This window comes from Dermacentor andersoni, chromosome 1 (assembly GCF_023375885.2).
Source record: "Dermacentor andersoni chromosome 1, qqDerAnde1_hic_scaffold, whole genome shotgun sequence".
In the NCBI taxonomy this organism is placed as follows: domain Eukaryota; kingdom Metazoa; phylum Arthropoda; class Arachnida; order Ixodida; family Ixodidae; genus Dermacentor; species Dermacentor andersoni.
Window position 1 is genome coordinate 64,603,064 of NC_092814.1, and position 19,231 is coordinate 64,622,294.

A 19,231-nucleotide genomic window follows, 5' to 3' on the forward strand; every position below is an offset into this window, starting at 1 on the left:
TCGTCCTTTCCACTGGAGAAATAATGACCGTACCAACTCGCCCCAAATGTACGTGCTTCAGTTAATCACAGTTAATCACTGCTGGCAAGAAGTATGCGACTAGAGCGGCTCCCGTATTGATCCACTACTCTTCTCCGTCGCCTTATTTCTCCGAAGGCGACTGCGTGAAAGTGGCCGCAGAAGGCCAGCACGAATGCATGCACAGTGCATGCGCTGTGCTACAGATATTTTCCTAAGCATGGATACGAGCCCATGCACAGATAGATTCCATTTTCATAGACTTCGCTAAGGCTTTTGATCGCGTTGCTCGTTGCCGTCTCATAGCTAAACTTTCATGCTTAAACATCGATTCCCTAACAGTATCTTCGATAAGAAATTTCTTGTCATCCCGTAAGCAATTCACCGTCGTCGATAACTTTATTCCCAGTATCAGCGATGTAACATCTGGTGCAACACAAGGAAGCGTACTCGGACCATTACTTTTTCCGATCTATATTAACGGCCTGTCATCCGAAATAACGTCATACATTAGCTTGTTCGCAGACGATTGTGTGATCTATCGTCACATCTGCTCACCTTCCGATCACGTCGCTCTCCAACGAGATCTTGACCGTGTTACTAACTAGTGCTCTTCTTGGCAAATGACCCTAAACACTGATAAATGCAAACTAATAACATTCACCCGCAAAAAGATATTTTCCGCTTTCTATTACTCACCGAATAAGAACCCCGTCACACGCACCAACTCCATATAAGTATCTCGGAATTCTCCTTACACCTAACCTGTCATGGTCTGCGCACATCGAAAAAATAACTGCTAAAGCCTCACGTACGCTCGGTTATCTTAAACGTAACCTGCGCGATGCTCCTGCCCTCGCCAGACAAATCGCCTATCAGACATTCGTAAGGCCACAACTGGAATTCGCAGCCCATATATCTGGTCACCTCATCAAGCTTACCTAATCGCGACTCTCGAGTCAGTCCAAAACCGCGCCGCCCGCTTCACTGTCAGAGATTATCACCGCGACTCAAGCGTGACTATAGCATTAAGTCATCTTTATCCCTCTCCTCTTTTGTATCCCCAAGAAACATAGCATTGCTTTGTCTGTTTCACAAAATAGTACATAGCACGCGCCCGTCCACCCTGCCGCTCACTCGTCCGTCTCGTACATCTCGGCGTCTGCATAATCATCTGAGTTTCCAGGGTGTCTTTGGCCGAACCAATGCTTTCAATTCTTCCGCGTTACCACGTGCCATTCAGCATTGGAATAACCTACCAAACGACATAGTTGACATTCTTGACCCTGTATCCTTCAAAGCACGCTTATGCATATTATTTCCATAATTCATCACAACTAAACCTTACTGCGCACCTAACTAAATACTTTTAGCGAAGTTGTATAGTTTTTGTTTTGTTTTGTTTGTTGGCTTGTTTTGTATTGCGTTAACACTGTTAGAGCCTTGTCCTTTCATATTCACCAGCTATCATTTGTATAATTTCTTGGTACTCCTTTTTTGCTAAGTCGCTTTTTTTTTCATTTATCGCGTTATTTATATTTTTAGATATTTGACTTTCATGTTTACTTGCTAACAATGTATAATTTCCTTGTATCCTTTCTTTTTGCTAATTCCCTGTATCTCCCCTCACGTCATAGTTCTTCGGGAGCCTGTGAGGTAACTGAATAAATAAATAAATAAATAAATAAATAAATAAATAAATAAATAAATAAATAAATAAATAAATAAATAAATAGAATTTCATGCGGTCATTGCTGCCTCCCACAAAGCGCCGCACTCGAACTAGTACGCAAACAGCTGCGCTCATGCAGAGCCGCTCAAATCATTTATTATTTCTTTATTATACCCGCGGACCAAATGCAGTACTGAGGGGAGTGGTTGCGAACGAAAAATAAGAATGAATGCCATCCAAAATACCTGAAGCACTGCAGGAAAAGACGGCAAATAATGAGGCTGTATAAGTCACTCAACCGATTTGTCTCTTGTGCTCATGGGGTGTTCTTGCGCACTGTAGGCGCTATGGCACTAAAACGGAACAATTTATCAATGCTGCATCTGCTGATAGAGTATTAATTGCCGCACAGCCCATGAATACTATATTTAAATCCGAGCCACGAAATACAAGACGCCAACCGCCAGCTGGACTCGTCAGCGTCACACCAATCGCACTTGCTTCGAAAGTGCACGTAAAGAAAAGACATTCAGTGGCAATTTAGCGATAAACGCGCGAAAAATGTGTTAGCACTGCGTCGCATCTCTTTCAGGTCCCGGATGCATGATTTAAAAGACATTCGCCACCGTTGCAAAGTGTTGTCAGATCACTCGACACATGTTCTGCCTCTTCGAGAAGCCAAGTGCAACTGACGGGGTGAATTAATATATATATATATATATATATATATATATATATATATATATATATATATATATATATACGCGTTCTTTTATGCTTTCCCATCCACTCTCTACCACGTGACCGAGTTCCCACGCCTCAGACGCATATGCTTTTCTTTTTTCGCTTGGACAATGCTAATCTTAACACATTGAAAAATGAGTATGTAGCACCAAGATATGCCTAGTCGCACGAAGGAGCGTAAGTCTTCCTTCAAAACAAAATGCGCCTCTGTTCCAGCATGCATAAAGCTGGAAACCAAGTCGGTGGCTGCTTAAGGAGCCGAGACGCGGCGCAGTTCTTGTGCCTCGGTAAATCCAAGAAGACGCAGAAGCAAATACATTCCGAGCCAAAGACGACAACATCGACCATGAACGCAAGCAGGCCTGTCTCCCCCTCGCCGTACCACCTCCGCCTCCAGCAAGCAGCGACGCAGTTTGTGCCGCGCCTAGGGGAGGGGGGGGGGGGAGAAAAGAAAAAAAAAGAGCAAGCGGGATTCTTCCCACGTGCCTGCGTGTGTATACGTTATTTCCATACAAGGATGGGTTTATAACGTACGCTTCTACCTTTGCGCTCGCGCGATTCCACACTTAGCGCGCACAGAACTCCGCTCAACGAAGAGGCGCATAATGAATACCAATGCGATATTTGCAAACAGGGGGAGGACCAAGCAGCTAGACAACAAATGCGAGAGTTTTAAAAGAACACCTCGGCGAGAAGACCGGTGCGCCCAGGAATTTATTGCTTCTTTTACATAAGTTTCCACGTGCCGCTTAAGCTATGCACGCTTGTTTGCACGTGAGGAGCGGCGCTGTCGAGAACTTTGTGAGCACAGACGAGCCCAAATGAGCGAGGAAGGAAGACAATGCAAAAAGCCGGGTACAGCAACGCGCCGAGACGACGTGCTCCGATAAGAGCAAAATCGCCAAAGCTGGTGCTTACCAACAGTCGGACGAATCTAATAACGAAATGTGGACTCCCCGCTGTGTTACCTGAAAGAACGACAGCGAGGACCAGGAGAAGAAAAAAAAAGAGAAGAAGAATGAACGAACTACCGATGCCTTTCGCCAGTCTCCGAGGTGCAAAGTTCCGATGAGATTGAGATTTGTGCTTGGCCTAAGCCTAAGCTGCCAGAACCATTTTCCTTTCGGCTCGTTGAAGTGAGGTATGCACCGTTTGCTTATGCGTTGTGTTCGCGGTAACTCAAACGAATATCGACCACGCTGCTCGCATCGATTTTGTAAGCTGCTCGCGCCTTAACGCCCGTGTCTGCTCAGCAGCTGCATCACCTGGAGTAAGTCAAAACACGTTCCTCGTAACCGCGACAGATTTTCAACACCTTTTGGCACACAGCTGGGGTTCTGCTCCCCCCCCCCCCCCCCATCCCTCCGTACTTCTTTTTTTCCAGATAAACCCAATAAATTCCGCGGTGGCGAAATTTTACATCTCCGCCTTTGTCCGGGAGAAAGGTGGTTTCCTTTCTGTACACGTGATTCTCATTTTATTCATTTTGCATGCGCAAAATCCGACACATAATGCACAAAGGCGACGCGTTATCTAAGCCGCTTTGCGTCAGGCCCTCGTTACGCGCATGTACTTTGTGAGGAACGTAGACTTCTGCAGGGCTCTCGATGGGTCTTGTCGGGTTATTGACTCATTTTTGAAAGTTGGGTTCTCATGGCGGGCCAGATCGTTGATTGAGTCCCCAGACGAACGTCACGTGGCAGAAATGCAACGAATCGCACCGCAAGCAGTTAGTTTGCGTGGCACCTCCTCGTGAGCGGCCTGATTCGGCGGCACTGAGCCACGTCGTAATTGTCTGCAGAATTCGGCCCGTCGTGTGAAGTCAGCTTTACGGCTTATATGGGCAGGACCGGATTAAAATTATCATCGCCTGATTTCGCATACAGCCCGATGCCTTAGTGTGTCGAAAAATGCCGTAAAAGCAAAAATAATGAGTAGCGAGACCACCACAAAATTATATAGTGCCATACGCTCGTGTACTACGCGCGCTTTATAAGCAGGTCGCACTTATGGCATGCAGAACTCCATGATTAATTTTTTTTTTTAATTTAACGAGGAATGACGACGACGACGACGATTCTGTAAAGTTGAAAGGCGCAGGGCATGCGGGGAAGGAGGAAGAAAGAAGTGATAAGGAGGAAGTGGAGAGCATGAACCAGTCGTTAGGGAGAACGACCGACTGTCTCTTCATTACATAACATTTGAGTAGAAAGTCAACGACAATTTGACCAATAGTCATCTCTATGACCATTTCCCGCATAAACTGACCTATATACGCGAACATCCCGAGAACTGCATGCCTTCAAAGAATATCAACATTGTCAGGATAGCGTAAAGGAGGCGCCGAAAGACGGCGCAATCATGTATACACGCTTGAAAATGCAAAAAAAAAAAAAAAAAAATTGAAGAAATCTTATGTTCCTGAAAGGAATAAAAAGTAACATAAACTTCGGAGAACAGCATAAACTCCGGAGGCGCATAACTCTGCACATGTGACATAAACTTTGACCGCTAATCCAACTTGCGCTACTAGCTATTTAGTCAAACTGGCGCGCTACCTCATTTACTGATCCGCAGCAAAAATCGGTCAAGGCTTTGTTGACTTTTCTACGTGACAGTGGCCTATTAGAAAGACTATAATGACCACATTTCATCAATTTTCATATTTTTTTTCTCACGCTTTCATTTTTGTCACACTCTTCTTTCCGTCTTTACTTCCCCTTTCCCTTCCCCTAGTGCAGGGTAGCAAACCGGAGGTTTTAAGTCTGATTAACCTCCCTGCCTTTCTCTCATTTGCATCTCTCTCTCTCTACTGATCCGCGGTAAATGAAATTTAAATAAAGCGAGGTGCAGGAATTCCTGCACATCGCAACAATGCCACCACATTATTAGAGGCGAAAACGGAACGGGACAGCAAGGATGCTAATGCCGGTCCAGCTTCCTTATAGTGCAATACACAAGCAGCACAGTTATTCTTCAAATTGACAACGAGCGTCCGAGCAGTGATTAAATCAGATACACCAAATCCCTCCGCACACATAAAGTGAGGAAAGCGCGTGACTCAACGGCCCAGATAAGTGCTTCTGGCAATGGCTCGAGGATTATAATATGTTGCAGGCGCGTCGCATGGTACCGACTGCTCGCGACGCACACGGAGCGCTAATTAAAACAGGCCGATCTCACTAATGCGCCCATTGCAACACCACGACGGCCATCTGTGAGAAACGCCCAGAGGGGCGCGTTTCTTGCGCAAGCCCCTTAAATAAGTTCCGAGTATGACGAGCACGCCTCGACCAGGGAAACAGACGCCGACGAGGCTTGCACTTTCCGCTCGTGAATCAGCAGTTTCCTCTCGTAAGACGAAGGCATGCATGAACCATTTCAAGTGGTGACGGTATACCTGCGTGACTGGATGTTGCCGCTGTCTCGCAAGGCAAGAAGCAAGGCAGAGATCCTCCTTACGTAAACATTCAATGCCGGATACGTCAGCTCACTTTGTAATGGATATATATATATATATATATGTGTGTGTGTGTGTGTGTGTGTGTGTGTGTGTGTGTGTGTGTGTGTGTGTGTGCGCGTGTGTGTGCGTGCGTGTGTGTGTGCGTGCGTGTGTGTGTGTGTGTGTGTGCGTGTGTGTGTGTGTGTGTGTGTGTGTGTGTGTGTGTGTGCGTGCGTGCGTGTGTGTGTGTGTGTGTGTGTGTGTGTGTGTGTGTGTGTGTGTGCGCGTGCGTGCGTGCGTGTGTGTGTGTGTGTGTGTGTGTGCGTGCGTGCGTGTGTGTGTGTGACGCCTGACAGCAGCTATATGTTTAACCTGCTAAACACGCTGCACCCGCTATACAATTAAACATGCCTCGCTTGCTCGGTCAAGTTTCGATAAAGATCACGGACCGCGCTTAAGTGAAATTGGGCTAGTGCCAATGCAGGCCCAAGTCGCCGTGTAGAGGACGAAAAGAGACGTCAAGCATGAATATATAAAAGGAACAATTGTTCACAACCGAAACATAACAGATGAAGCGGCGCATATATCATGGGACGCAAAATGGAAGCTGATTGCGTAATGCTTGGGTTAGTCGGAGCGGAGCAAGTACACTGCAATGGCTCAGCAATGTGCTTACTGCAATGCTCCGCAAGCGCTGCAACGTGCATCCGGTGTAGCATGTCGTGCGGCCGCCGCCGCCGCAGCGTCGGTTTGCGCGCGGTTTAACCAGACGCCAGACACCGCGCGATACGGAGTATCGGATGCCACCGGAAAGGGTCAACTGAGATGCCGACAAGAAATGCGAGCACAAGTATCTGTCAGACTGAGTGGACTCGGCATTCAGCAGCTGTGCACGAGGGCAAGCGGCACCACGAACACAAAGCGCAGAAGAGACGCTGCGGTCACATCAAATTTGGCTTCCTCGAATAGCGCGTGTACACGGAGACTGCAGGTCAATGGCCTCGACGGACGGTATTCACGAAGCTGCCACGAAAGCGTCACCTGTTGCCTCCAGAATGCCACATGTATGCACATCCATCGAGCTCAGCGTGCTAAACGCATGCTCTCTCCGCAAGCTCGAGAAAGGAGTCGCGACGAAGTGCACGCACAACCCAACGGGCGAAATGCACAACCCAGAAATCGGTACCGGTTGCAGACACGAGGTACACGACGTCGAGGTAGGTTTCCGAATCCGACCGCTAATGTTTATGCACTCGCCTACGTGCAACGTAATGCAACGGATAACTCGTGCCGCTCTTCCCATCCATCGCTCACAGTTGATCGCGCAGTTTATTGGCAAATACACGAATGAGTGAAGCTAGGACCCGGCGTCTGTATGTGCGCCATATAGAGACGCTCGCTTCCTGCGCGTCTCCGCTGTTCACGGTCCACGTATACGAACACGCACGCGCACGGATATTGTGCGACCGCAATTAAAGTCACCGACAAAGGGAGGACTCTGTCTCCTGGCGCACGCAGAACAGGCGCCTTGCGAGACCTGGCAGGCCGAGCTGGCGGCCGGTGCACCTGAAGGCGCGTGGCGGGTCAAGCGTCGCCGGGCCGGCGCCAAGGCTATCGGCGCGGCATGCGGGCGGGAGGGGGGACTGCTCGCGCACTCCGCAGTGCTCCACGGGTCATTACTCACGCGGCGTCTGGCCGACCCCTTATCGACCCACAGCCTGACATCCGGCTCCGCGAGTTCAGACCCTGGGCCTTCGTGAGCGCTCGATACCAGTTCGAAATGAATCGCGGCCGGCCGTGCGTCGCGCGCGAACCGAGCGCTTTGTTTGACACCGCCGCAGCAGGGGGCACGCTACTGACTAACCCCCCCCGCCCACCACCTAACCTCCGCCGAGACTGACCGCCGCGGCTCAAAGCTGTCGCGCCTCCAGGACGTGACACGCTATCCGGTCACAGGAAAAATTACCACCAGAGTGTGGTTCGCATTTCTCCTTCTGTTTTGTTCCTTCCCGTTTTGTTCACAACAGAAGGGTGGCCGCAGCACCGAAAAGCGCGTTCTCGTCGCATGCGTCGAGACCAGGCGTCCCCTCTATGTTTTGCTTCCGGGTCCCTGAACAATCCGCTCGGCCATGCTACTCACACGGGAGAAGCCGTTGCCACCTTCGCGTGGTGGTGCCAGCCCGCAAGTATACGTACATTTACAAACGCAGTGCGGATGGTTTTATTTGAGGTTACATTACTTATTTGGTTACGTGTTGTAGTGTCAAAGCGGCTTTAAAAAAAAGCATTAGCTCTCAGTGAAAAGATTTGAAGCTATTGCCACTGTATGATTCGCATATTGATTAAAGCGTGACTTAAAGCTTTCAATCACAACTGCAGCAATTCTAATGGTGTCAGTAGATCTAGTGTGAATTTAAGAATAAAGAAGGACGACACGGCCCCATGGCGAAAAATGACAAAATACTAACCGATTTGTTCCCACTTCTTAATAATTCAATTCAATTATTGCTTATTTTTCCACAAGACTTCCTGGAAATAAATTTGGACTGCACGCTGAATCAACAGCCCCCTTAACTAGGCCCATAAATTCCTATGAGGCCCTTGCATACAAATTGACAGGAAGGTAAACATTTGAGAGACTGAACGCGTAACAAACAGAAAGTGCACCGCAGAATAGGCAATGATAATAACTGTACAATAAATAATAATTAGAAGATTCACACAGGACATTGAGCAGAAATTGTAAACCTAATAAAATAAAAAAAAGTGTAAACAAAACAGCGGTTCGGGAAAAAAAAAAGGTATTGCTATGGCTGAAACTGTTATATGCAAAGAATATTCGAATTTTACACCAAATATTAGCGCGAATACGGATATAATTCATTATAACGCGACATGCCGTAACGGTAACAAACAGTAACATTACTAACGAAGCAAGGAAAATAAATTGAAGAATTACTGCAAATATGTGAAGTAGTTCTTCAATTCCTCAAAAGTGCAATTACTTATGCACTTGTATTTTATTAATATGGTCCTGGAGATTATGTTGAAACAACTATTTTAAATAATGGGACCATTCAGGTCGGGCGCGACATTACATATACGCGAACGCGTCTTGTATGATACAGTAATTTTCTCGTACAATTCTGGCGTAATAATTTTTACGAGCCCTGCTTCACAATTAGATGACGCTCGCTACAAGTGGCCGTGTCGATGTGGATGCAGAAGCATCGACAGCGACAGTAAACATCAATTATGGCCATGCATTCCTTCGATGCATTAGCCGAGCAAGGCCTCCTCTATCTCGTAAGATCACGGCACAATTACTTCTGATTCCACGTGACCATCGTATGCACGTGCGTCATACCGATGAAACCAATCAGCATCTATAGTTGTGGTCAGTAACGCCACCCTTCAATCTTGAAAAAATAAAACAAAAAAACTTCCTGCGCGTGCAGAAAGAAACAGATACTGTGTCTTTCTACGTCCTCGTTCAGTCGCGCTTACACACTTTGTCATGGATTCCAACCAACAAGCCCGCCAACGTGTTTTAACCAAACTGCAGTGTCTAGTTTCGTTTCCATTTCTCAGACGTATTTCTCTCGTATTCACGGAGAAAATACACGTGACTAGTAAAAAAGACGCGTGACAAGTTCCCATTCCTGTGTGAAGCTGAGCTTATTGGCGTAACCGTTTCCTTCACCAAAGAACACGAAAACGTTGAAATCTCTCGATGGAAACGTCCAAACTTATGAGGCACGCCATCGTTGAAATGATATCGACTAGACGATATAGCCAGACTGCTTTACTGTTAATGCAACGACTGTGTCCAGATGTCGGGTATATTTAAACTTGTCGCCGAACCGTTCACACTGTTCCCGAGTCTAGCGCGCTTCACAGTGCGAAGAGGTAACAAGAAGAGCCAGGGGCGTCGCGCACGTGCCATGCCGGTAGAGTCGCAACTCAGACAAACGCGAATCAAGAAAAGGAAGAAAAAAAAAAGGAAACAAATGACAAGTTCCAATCTTCGGCAAGGATCGTCGGTAAGACGCAGCAGGCGCTGAAGAGGGCCTGAAACGCGAAGGACAAGCGACGCGTATCCGCGGCCTCCCCGTATCAAAGTGGCGCCCCGGAAAGCGCGCTACGCCGCGCGGCTCTGGCGAAACGCGGGGGAGGAAGCGCTGCGGCACGCATTGTTGGCGCCAACCCTCCCGTCCGTAGCGCAGGCATTGCGGAAGGACGCTTGCGCCGCGCGCTCGTCCGTCATCCGTTTCCAGGATGTCACTTCGCTTCCCGCAGAACGGAATTCCAAGCGGGCAACGCCGATAAAGGCTCGCCCCCTTCGGGCCGACGCCTTGGGCCGCGTGCGTCGGCTGCGTCCAGAGCGCGTCGCGGGCGAAGTGAGCGTTTACGCACTGTCCACCACTAAGGGCTGCAAAACCCAGTAAACGGGGATGAAAAGGCGGAAGAAGAGAAAGGAAGCTCAGCCTGCAACCTCCGCATATATTTTGCCTGTGAAACACATTTGATATCGCCCGTTCTTGTTTAGATAGTGCCCGCATCCAGGAGGAACCTATTCGAAACGTCGCGTGGACCAACCGCTTTTTTTTTTTTTTGCGAGTGCTAAGTTGATGTCACTCAGGTCTGTCAGCGTCATCATGAGTCACTTTCTAGTATCCCAAGGCGAGGATAGTTCTCCGAGTTTCTGTTATTTGCCGAGAGAACCTAACAGACAGGATAATATACCGGGCGATCATCTTTAAGTTTTAGAAAATTTTTAGTTATCGCCTGTAGTAGATGGCATAATTCTAGTCCTTGAGCTGGGCTGCTCAAAGAGGTGTACATTATGTGCACAAAAAATCGAAACGCGTACTCAACTAATTAACATGAATTTACTAATTAGCTTCTTACTCGATCATATTACGACGCATATTGCAATATGTAGGCGATGAGCTTGCGAGGCGTATCCGCTTGGAATGAATTTCCAGGATGACACCAGTTTCGAGCTATGCGCCGTCAAACTCGCCGTAAAAATTGCGTGCACTGTTGTTCCACTTACTTTATTAACAAAACGCTATTTTATATATCGCAGCACAAAAGTAACTGGAGCGCCCATGTTTTTCGTTTCACACTATGGGAATTAATATCTCGAATAGAAGAGCATAGAATCGCTATATGAAAGCGCATACTGTGCAGTGACTGTGCAGAGACGCGGCCATGATGACGCGCTGGAGTTAACAGTAGCGAATAACCGCCACAAAGTGTATCTGCTTTACGAGGGGTGAAATAATTAAAGAATGTGAGCTAATTTCGTCTTCCCGGAACATTTTATTTGATGCGATAGTGTTTGTATACAGCTAAATTGGACCTGAGTGCTGTCAATCGGAAATTGCTATTGCTTGACTTCATTATTGACAAAACTGCACGGCCAAGTCATAACAAGAAGGCAGATGTCATCTAAAATTCGGGGAAGATCTGCGCGAGTTCCGGGTGCTACACGTTATAGGCATCATACAGCCGCCAGTGTAGTCCTTGATTTTCACCTCGTTGCTGGTTTACTTGCACTGTAGAAGGGGGCTGGCGAGGGGCGTTGTTGTTCCTGTCGTCTTCACACGTGCCAAGAAAGCTGCACTGAATTCACTTTCTATATAAGTAAGGAATGCGAGGGCTTCGAGAACAGCGGCTACAGTGGGCTTCCTGTTTCGCTAACTCTTCTGTCACGTCGTGGCTGGCTAAAAACTCTCTCAAGCGTGGGCCCGAACCCATGAGCTACTTACATTACTCGCACTTCGTCGATGATGTCTCAGCGCAGGTAGCTGGGGCGCGTAATTCTTAAAGGAATATCGCAGGTTCAATACGGTCTACGGCGCCTTCTTCCTCTCGAGAAGGTCAACGCAATTTCAGACACAGCGTTCGGTCTGTCTCAGAACACTCGCAGGTGGCAAATACCAGTCGCCTGAAACAGTGCTACAAGCTTCAAGAGAACGGCTTCTTGGCCTATAGTTGGTGTTTGCTCAAAAGACATATCTTTGTGCCTGCCTCTTTGCGACATATATGCCTTTCAATGCTACGAGCGCCGAGTCAGACAAGGTGCCGTTGGTGGTGCACAAAGCAGTGGCGCTGCTGTGACGTTTACATTAAAGTCCCTAGAATACTTAGGTTCGCGCGGGTTCCCTCTTTGGCTCGCTTCGTCTCTGCCTTCCACCCTTTTCTATCGTCCGGCTGGTACGCCGAGCGATGAAGGCAATGCAACTATGAATTGCTGGCGAAGTTCTCATGTTTGCCAAAAAAAATTTTTTCTTTCCTTTTTCTTTAGCGCCCCCCCCCCCCCTTCCTCGTTTTTCCTATACCCAAGGGTCGTATTTTGTAAGGCTTATTTTCCTCTGAATCTATTAATTTCTTATCGTCCGTGCCGACGAGCGCCCGACCCAGCCGATAGCGGGAGCACGCGGCTTCATGCGAGCCAATGAAGCAGTCCAAAACAAGAGAGGAACGTGAAAAGAATCGCAACAAAAATACGGCGTCGGTAAATTTTTAGCGCCAGCGGCGCGCGCGCCTACAAACGCACACGCCTCTTCAGTGCGCAAATAAAGTCGAATGCGAGGGCCACAAGCACGGCGCGCAGGCTCTCTTCACAACACGAGCGCGCGGCCTGCCAGGGGAGACAGACACCAGGAGCCAGGTTCGCCGCTCGCTCGTGCCTCAAAGTCTAGACTAGCTTGTAAACTAAAACGTCTGCGCTGACGGTGCGTGCAGCGATGCGCGTGCTGGGAAGGACGCGGATTGCCCATGTTTTTCCACCTATCAGGATTACTCGGACGGGAGATGAGTGCCAGAAAGCCTCGGGGCTATTCTTGTGGTGAGGCTCGATGAATAGCACGGAAACTGCTCTTATTTAACAGAACAATATTTGTTCCTATACAGCAATATTATAGCAACGTTTGCGGCGAAGGTATATCGTTTGCTCACTTCATATTTCCTGCCTGCAGCGTTTTGATATTCAGAGCTATCAGTAAATCGTAAATCGCTAAATCATACGTGAAGAAGGAATGTCGCTGGAGCCAACGTGTTCGACAAGAGTTGCCTTCGTCGCGACAAAGGCAAGTCTCCGTGTCAAAACTTTGGCTTTAGCGACATTCCTTGCTCGATCACAATCACTTTAAGCCTCCATCTTCCTGCGAACTTCCCTTTTGTTTAAATCCCATACATGATATAAAGTGAACTGCATTTCTAGTCGAAGGACCTTAAAAGAAAATTTAGTGCTTACCTTTCGTTTAACAAAACCCTTGGGATCGCTAACTGCCTAGGTGGTCCGGACTTTTAGTCCCCGTAAAGCAACGGAAAAATTAGCTCGCGTCTGCGAGGTACATGCGCCTTACGACGCTGGTTTTCAATTTCTTCCACAATAAATAGGCAGGCAAGGATGCCGTGTGCTTTTTGACCGACGAAGACCGGAAAATGCGGCCTTGCTGCGAAATCTGAGTACAAGTAAAGCAACATTAAGCATTAGATCTCCTTTTTTTTAAAGATGCCAGAATAAAAACGCAGGTGACTGTATATATACAGCAAAACATTCACTTTTTTATTAGTTTCTTTTTACTCTCTGTTGGCATTCGCGGCACATAATTTAGAGTTGGTCAAATGTTTACCAATTCGTTATTTAAGTTACAATCTATGGGAGAATACGTCAACTTAAAAAAAAGGAAGCCTAAAGAAGGGGTGAATCAAAACTGAAAACAAATTTACCTTGAATACCCTGAAACACGTAAACTGAAGAAGATAGAAGGGCACATTACCTGCAAAGAAAAAAGAAAACGAAAAACAAAACGAAATTAGTGCTTGCGCTTTGTGTGAAAGTTCTGTTCACATATACGTACATAACACACAAAGTGAGATGGCTTAAAAAAAGAAACTGAAATAGGGAATCAAAATCCAGGGGTGGGGGGTCCACGAGTGGGGGGTAGGTTAGGGGCAGGGCACGTAGGGTCGCCCTCAAGTTCATAAAACTGCTGAAGTGGGTGAAATATACAGTGCTTGAGTTTCCGTGTAGATAGTTGAGTTAATTTCTCTGTTTAAACTCATGGTAAAAAAGAATCAGCAGTGACGTTCGGAAATTTTTAGGGGTGTGCGAATAGTAATTTTTGAGACTGAATCGAATACAAATCGAATAGCGCCAAAAGCGAATCTAAGCTTATCGAATATCGAATAGCTTTCGAATAACGAGCAGCCGTTTTAACAATTAACATAAGACGATGTTCACATTCTAGCATTCATAAAGTATAGCAAGTATCTTTCATAACACTGCATGTTATAATGTTTATTAAAAGCACAACTGAAGCATTAGGACCGAATAACCAGTTCATTCGAAGGGCTCCTCAGACAGTGGGAATGACAGCTGTATAGCCGGTAAAGTCTAGCTCCCCGAGCGACGTAGCCTGCTACACTACGCAAGTTCTCATCTTTTATACTTCGTATTATGCGCGCGGGGGTGAAATCTGTCGCACGTTTGTTCCGATTGTATGTTTGTTTGCGCGCAGTTGACGCTTCGAAATATTCGAAAGCTATTCGAAAAAATATCGGTATTTACAAATAGCGACTATTCGATTCGAAGACCGAATTTAATATGACAGTATTCGATTCGGTATTCGAAAGTGCTGAATGTTCGCACACCCCTACAGATTCTCCTTGTTTCAGCCGGTGTGCGCCGTAACTCGACTATGTGCCGACCAATTTACAGTAAAACTCGCTTTGAAAGAGGCACACAAGCGTTGAGATGGAAAACTTGCAGCGCAGCCCACGCCAGCAGCGCACGCGAAACAACGTGTTGCACCCAAACTATGTTAGTTTTTTTTTTCTTTCAATTTCGAAAAACTTTTCTTTTTTCGTTACGCAATGCCGAGCAGAGGATACGAGAGGTAAGGAACAGAAAAGCTGTATTGCACTCAGTGCGCCGGCTTGTCAAGGCGGTCAAGCCCGCGGTGCTGCGCTAAATACTTGCGCACCGAAACTCCGGCCGGAGTCATTAGGAGACGGAGCACGCGAAAATGGCCCTCCTGACAAAGTAATGACGCTCGCGTCCTGCGGCGCATACGTCGCACGCGTGCGCAGGAGGCGCAAGAAAAAAAAAGAAAGAACAAAAGGACCCTTGGCTGAGCGAGGAAAGGGAGCCGGAGTTAGAACCGCGAGCGAATCCCTTACAGGCAGGAGAAAAAAAAAAGCAAAGCGCCGCTCACGTACACACAGCCAGCGCAGGGAAACAACCGGCGTCGTCTGAAGCGCAGCACAAACACCGCGATGAAGGGTTAGCCCCCAAACGTGAGCGCTCCTCTTGCGGCTCAGAGGCGTATAAGCACGCGTTAGCGCCGTCTCGCTGGGCAGCCAAACACGGCGCCGTCCGCGAGCTCGTGTGAACCGCCGCTGAAGGCGCGCGCCTGGCCCCACGGTGATGTTCATAACGCGGCGGAGAGCACCGGTTTTATTTTTACGCTATAGTCGTTGGAGCCTTCTCGCTTACCGCGCGCATAAACGAGCCACGTCTTTCCTTCACGTGAAGCTCGAGGCACGGCTCATATCATCGTCGCCCCTGCAAATGAGACCGGCATCAGTCGATGTGTGGCGATTCACTGTGGATCGACTTCGAGGTGCGATCATAACCACTCCCTCTGCGAGGAAGGGTTTTTTTTTTTTTTTTTCAAATATGAGCCAGGACCACTACCGAAGCACCTTAGAGGTCCAACCATCAGCAATGTAGTAGCACACAAAGTTCTTGATTCGTGGGCAACGTTACGCCTGCTCTTATAGCGTTCGCTCTTCGCTTGTTAGGGAATGCTGTCATCCTGCGCACGCGATATTCCGTAGAACACGTTGCAGCAGTGTTGTTCAGTCATTTCCGTTGCGCGTACGCAGACTGCAAATTAATACCGCATTAGGAGAAACCTTTTGCGGAATAAGTCCAAATGGGCGCAAGAAATGACGGCTGGAGCATTTGCGGGATACAGTAAACTATGGGGACAAACGCCTTAAGTTTCGTAACATTGCTAAGGTTCTCCAGAACACAAAGCACCGTCGCCATACAAAAGTTCTCGATCGCGAATCGTTAGTTAACCGTCGCAAAAAAAAAAAGAAAGAAAAGAAAGGAACAAAAACCAAGAAACTAGAGAAAAAGGAGGGGACAAAGAGAGAGAAAGAGCTTCTCCGCAATCAATTGTTTTTCTTCTATTGCTCTCTCTCTAGTTGCGACGTAAGAGTTGACACGGCCACGCTACTATTGCACTTACGAATACGGTCGCTCGCGCCTATTATAGCGCTGGTTCCAAAACCTCAAGCACAAACGAACACGCAGGCGAAAAATTAGGCGGAGCGCGCAAATGTTTAAGAAGAACGAAAGAATAAAAAAAAAAGCTTATTTTGTTTCCAGCTGGGCATTGACCTATAAAAGGCAAGGCAAGCCAGAACATACAAATCAAGTAGCGAACGCGACCGCACGAGCAGGAACACACACGTGGATGCGTATATCGCAGCGAGCGGGAAAATCACGCGTCCGCGTAGCTTCTTCCGGCTTCAATGTAAGCACAGTGATCCAGATTATATCGTCCAGTGTGCATATTACATGAACGCACAGAGCCCAGCAGTGCTCGATGTGTAGCACAGATTCTGATCGCGTACGTACATCCGCAGCAGGAAGGCAGGGATGCAGCTGCCGGTCGTTCACCCCACATCCAGCGGGCACCGCATGCTGCAGCAGCTCACATGCGAGAGCAGCGCGCTCGGCGATCAGCCACGGGGCGCCGGCGAACAGTGCGGAAAGCAAAGACGCGCAATACCTCTCGGCGGCTAATTAAATTACCCCGCGTGTTTTTCTTTTTTTCTTTTTTTTTTTTTTTTTTTTGCTGATCCCGGCAAGCTTAAGCTCGCCCTTCCAGAATGAAGAACCTCCATGGACTGCGTGGGGCCGAAGGGTTCATCTGGAAACACGTATTAACGAAACAGAATCGCGAGAAGAAAAAGAACAGACTTTGCCCGAATTCGCCTGACGAAGAGTAAACGCAAGAGTCAAATTAAAATCTTTTCGCCACAGGGAAGAGTTCCCCTCCACCGGCCATACGTCACAGCACGCATCTACTACAGAAGGCGAGGTAACAACGTGTTCACGTTTTTTTGAAGCCCAATTATATGCAAATCACCCGTGTGAAAACGCTCTTCAGTCCCGGAACGTGCAAGTAAACCCCGTCCCTTTTCTCTCAACATGCACAGTATATATATATATGGCCAGGGCACAATAGTTATTTATGTGCTTTTGAGTACAACCCGGAACCGAACTGCGCAGCAGCGGACGGGCATGGTTTTCCGGACGAGAGCTCCATCCCCGGCGCCAAGTCCTTCAGTTTAACGTTTCTTCAACAAGGCTTCAGTGTAATATCATTAAAATTTGCACATGACTCTTGGTAAATCCATTTTCGAGAACTATTGCGCTCCCCGACGGAGTACAGCCACCGCCAGACTTAAACCGAACAACTAACACTAATTACCAAAATTTTGCAAATTAAATATTACACTAATTACTTCGCGGCAGATATTGCAACTTACGAACTGTAGCCGGTGAGTTCGCAAGGCGTATTCGCTCGAAACGTTTTCTGGATGACTTCAGTTTCGATATATATGTTCCCAAAATGTCCAACGAAATACATGGGCGTTTCAATTAATTTTGTGCTTCAATGCTCAAAAAGGCATTTTGTTAAGGAAGTAAGTGGAACGGTGCATCTTTACTTCAAGTTTGACCAACGATTATCTGAAAACTGGTTGTTTCACAATTCGTTCCAGGTGTAGGTGCCTTAAGACCTCACTGGCTTCAATTCGTACATTGCAATATGTGCCCTAAAGTAGTTCGTCAAAACCTGATTTCGTCAAAACCTTTCCTGATTTCGCCTTAAATAATAGGACGCAAGAAAAAAAAAAAACATCGCTTCATCCGGGTGTCAATGAAGTGCGAAAAGCGAAGCTGGGCGGACATGCTAGTTAAAATAATAACTATAATATTTCTAGGCTATTACGTGCCAAACCGACGAACTGATTCTGACGCATGCCGTAGTGACTAACTCTAGATTAGCTTTGACCACCTGGGTTTCTTTACCGTGCATCTAAGTAAACAAGCGTTTTCTTTTTCTTTTCTTGCATTTCGCCTACATTGACATGCGGCCGCCGCGGCCGGGATCGAACCCGCGACCTCAGCAGCGCAACTCCGCAGCCAATGGGCTACCGCAGCGTGCCGCGTCACTTTCCCGCGCAAGTCAACAAACACAAACATTCCCGCCGCCTGAACAAAACGCGGTCTTCTGTCCTGCTCGGTTTTCACAAAGCAGGTGCATATATGGCCAGCGCTATTGAAATTCGGCAGATCCACGCAAGCGTGAAAAAAAAATCGACGGCCCTCTACCAAAGCACCGCTGAAAACAGTTCTACGACAACACAAATATAAAACTGTTCTCCCCCCCCCCCCCCCCCTTTCTATCGAGTCCTGAGAGCCAGCCGCGTGCATTGTATGTCGAGCACGAGAAATCCCGTGTAAGTGTGCGCGTGTTTTCTCGATGGTTCTACCACTTCGTGCGCGCCGATATTCATATGTACAGTGCTCACGGAATGAAACGCGTCAATTTAGGGCTAGCTAATGCCCATACTTTCGTTTCCACCGGCCGCAGTTCGTGTCACATCGACGTAATTTTGGTGCGTACACTTAGAGCGGAGTCCGAGTCACCTTTGGTCAACAGATTCCCAGCGACATGACATGGTACTCTCGAGTTGTCTGCACATATGCAGGGTTCTACCAAATACTCGCTGTCGCGTTTCATTCCGTGAGCACTGTACGTACACAGAAGTGAACACATATAGAGACGGACAACATTACAGATCCCACGCTTTTATTCAAGCACGCCACCTCAGTTACACATGTCATAATGTGCCAACAGCCATATTCATTGCACACAGGATGCAGCTGGCACTGTTTGTCACCCCTGTATATGTTCATCTGCCAGTCCGTGCGTAGCCTTTATCGGGATCCAAAAGCATGGCCCTTTAGCGCCCGGCATCTCACGTTCCATGCAACGAAGTAAAGCTCACGAGCACGCTGTAAAGGGGCACGTTAATTCGAGTTCTCCTGAATTATCAGAACACGTCGCGGGCGATCGTTTCTAACTTAGCGCCTAAAGAAGAAGGAGAATTATAAATTATAAATGGATACCGAGATAAATTCGCGCCCGGCGTCAGGGCCCGAAGCAGAGCGAGAGAGAAAAGTCCCAAGTTTACTAATCTCCCCGAAAGAGCTCGCGAGTCAGAAACAAGAGGGCGGCGACAGCACACGG

General features: G+C 47.6%; 1 protein-coding gene across 2 annotated transcripts in view; it reads right to left on the minus strand.

Moving 5' to 3' along the window:
• Positions 1-19,231, minus strand: part of LOC126543763 (Krueppel-like factor 6) — a 389,300-nt gene that overhangs the window by 124,383 nt on the left and 245,686 nt on the right. Inside the window, exon 1 of one of the 2 annotated variants that reach the window (XM_072285911.1) lies at positions 13,623-13,766. The exons of the other annotated variant lie outside the window; for it this stretch is intronic. The gene's annotated coding sequence lies outside the window, so the exon portion shown is untranslated. Of the gene's footprint in view, positions 1-13,622; positions 13,767-19,231 lie in introns of those variants that run through there. 2 annotated transcript variants of the gene reach the window in all.